Genomic DNA, 3,068 nt, shown 5'->3' on the forward strand with positions numbered 1-3,068 from the left:
CGCGCCGGCCGTGCCGCCCGCCCGCCGGCGCGGGTCTCCTCAGCGCCATCGCCGGCCGCGGGTCCCGCACGTCCCATCTGCGCCCCCACGGAGCCGCTCGCGCCCTACCCACGGGCCCTCCGTGTCCTTATGGCTCACACACATCCCCTCAGTGCCCGCCTCAGTGTCCACACGGCTCACACACATCCCCTCAGTGTCCGCCTCAGTGTCCACATGGCTCATGCACATCCCCTCAGTGTCCGCCTCAGTGTCCACATGGTTCACACACGTCCCCTCAGTGTCCTATGGCTCACACTGTCCCCTCAGTGCCCCCATGGTTTACACGCATCACCATCAATGTCCCCACAGCTCACATATGTCTCCTCAGTGTCCCCACAGCTCACATATGTCCCCTCAGTGTCCCAGAGCTCACACATTCCCTCGGTGGTCTCCTCAGTGTCCCCGTGGCTCACACTGTCCCCTCAGTGTCCCCATGGTTTACACGCATCCCCATCAGTGTCCCCACAACTCACATATGTCTCCTCTGTGTCCCCCTCAGTGTCCCCACAGCTCACACATGTCCCCTCAGTGTCCCATGGTTCACACACGCCTCCTCAGTGTCCCCCTCCTCTCTCCAGGAACCTCTCGGAGAGGCAGGAGCCGTCCTCTGCACCAGGACAGGTTGTGGCTGTGCCCCCCATCCCCACGGTCAAAGCCATCCAGCGGGTCTGTGCACTCGTCGGTGGCAGGGTAGCAGGGACATGCGAGCTCCAAGCATGCTTCCTTGAGGAACCGGGCTGAAACCCACGTCTGATCACACGAGCAGGTTGTCTGAGGAGCAGACGATGTCTCTGATGGTACAAGGGGCTGATAAAGGACAACTGGGGCTTTCAAATCCACAAGGTCCTCAGAGGTACAGTACTGTTGTGTTTGCTCATGGAGCCAGTTGCACGAGCTTCAGCCGATGTTTGGATTTTAGAAGGGGCTTCATTTCAGTTCATTTCCTTGACATCAGCAAAGCACAGCGTAGCAGAAAACACACTGTGAAAACAACCAGCCACACATTTGCTTTTCGAGTAGACCAGACTAATTAAAGAGACTGACAGGGCGTGATGGGGCAATAATCCCAACTTAATAAGAATCTTTTCTGCTTTCCAGCCTCGTGACCCAAAGATCCCTACACCATGGCTGGAGCTCCTGGGAATTGTCTCCGTCTAAATAGGTAACGATACCACCAACGAGCAACTGCGTCCACTACCACCCACCTCAGAGCTCGATGCAGTCTTGACTTACAGCTTGCTCTTCCACCAAAGTTTGACTCAAGATACCAGGCATATTCTTACTGATTTTATATTTTTTTTCCTGATAACTTTCCCTTTGAGGAACACTTGGTTTGTGGAAGTCTGGGAATGAGTGTTCCACCAAATTAGGATAAGCAGAAAGAGGAAACAGAGACTAAACTAAACTGGAAAGAAAGTATCTGCAAACACTTTCAAAGAAAGACATTCAATTCCACCAACCTCAAAAGGAACAAAAAGGTACATCGGTCTTTTAAAACCCATTTTGAATTTTGTTTGTGAATAGGTTTGTGAATAATAAACAATTAACCCTCCAAAATAATTGTTTCTTTCCCCATCAGAAGCACTTCTAAAATGGATTTTTAATTAATATTTTGAGAGTATTCCTCATGAAAATGTCATGCTTCATTTTTCCCTTGCATTTTTCCCTGCTGTTCTCTCCTGGTCTCACCGTTTTTTCTTTCCATTTACCCGTGAAAAGGGGAAGACAAAAGGGGAAAAGAAAGGACAACAGAAAATTATAAAATAAATACAAAAATATAGAAGTCTTTATTCTCTGTTTCAGTTGAGAAAAGATTCTAAAACAAAACAATGAGCAGAAATACTGTTCCCATATGCAAACTGAAAAGCAAGGGGAGAAATTCAGGGATGTGTGAACAAGAACAACTGTGGTGTTTTAACCCCAGCCCGCAACTAAGCCCCCCCCAGCCACTCGCTCACTCCCCCCTGGTGGGATGGGGGAGAGAATCGGAAGAGTAAAAGTGAGAAAACTCCTGGGTTGAGATAAAGACAGTTTAATAGGTAAAGCAAAAGCCGCACACGCAAGCAAAGCAAAACAAGGAATTCATTCACTGCTTCCCATGGGCAGGCAGGTGTTCAGCCATCTCCAGGAAAGCAGGGCTCCATCACGCGTAACGGTTACTTGGGAAGACAAACGCCATCACTCCGAACGTCCCCCCCTTCCTCCTTCTTCCCCCAGCTTTATATGCTGAGCATGACGTCATATGGTGTGGAATATCCCTTTGGTCAGTTGGGGTCAGCTGTCCCGGCTGTGCCTCCTCCCAGCTTCTTGTGCACCCCCAGCCTGCTCGCTGGTGGGGTGGGGTGAGAAGCAGAAAAGGCCTCGACTCTGTGTCAGCACTGCTCAGCAATAACGAAAACATCCCTGTATTATCAACCCTGTTTCCAGCACCAATCCAAAACACAGCCCCATGCTAGCTACTATAAAAAAAATCAACTCTGTCCCAGCCAAAACCAGCACATTCTCTACCCCTTATTTCATACCATTTGCGTTATGCTCAGGTCTCACACTATCCAATACATTCTCATTACCCACCACCACCCTTCCCATCCTTTGATATAATACACAGATCTTAGGTCCTTAGTCTAGGACCACCCCTGTAAAATGTCCATAAATGTCCACAAAATGTCCATTGAGTTCATTCAGTCCATGACTTTGGGCTCCATCTGTTATGGTGGTCACTCAGGACAGGAGAGGTGGTGTGCTGCGTGGAGTTACTGGGCACCAAAGCCAGCTGAGGTCAGGTCACTGCTGCACTTGCACTGCTTCTTCTAAGGCTTGTCCTCCATTGGTTCAGGTGGTTCCTGCTATAGTTATTCCTATAACATGCAACTCAAATCCTGGGTTACAACATTTTAAAGGTATTTCCACTACAATCTCCACCCCTGGTCCCTTTGGACCAGACCATCAGGTTTAACATTGCAATGAATGCCTCCCCTTGCTCTGGCTTGGACTTATCCACAGACTGCAGTCCCTTAGGGGTGTACCTG

This window comes from Aptenodytes forsteri, unplaced genomic scaffold, assembly GCF_000699145.1.
Source record: "Aptenodytes forsteri isolate BGI_AS27 unplaced genomic scaffold, ASM69914v1 Scaffold346, whole genome shotgun sequence".
Taxonomy (NCBI): domain Eukaryota; kingdom Metazoa; phylum Chordata; class Aves; order Sphenisciformes; family Spheniscidae; genus Aptenodytes; species Aptenodytes forsteri.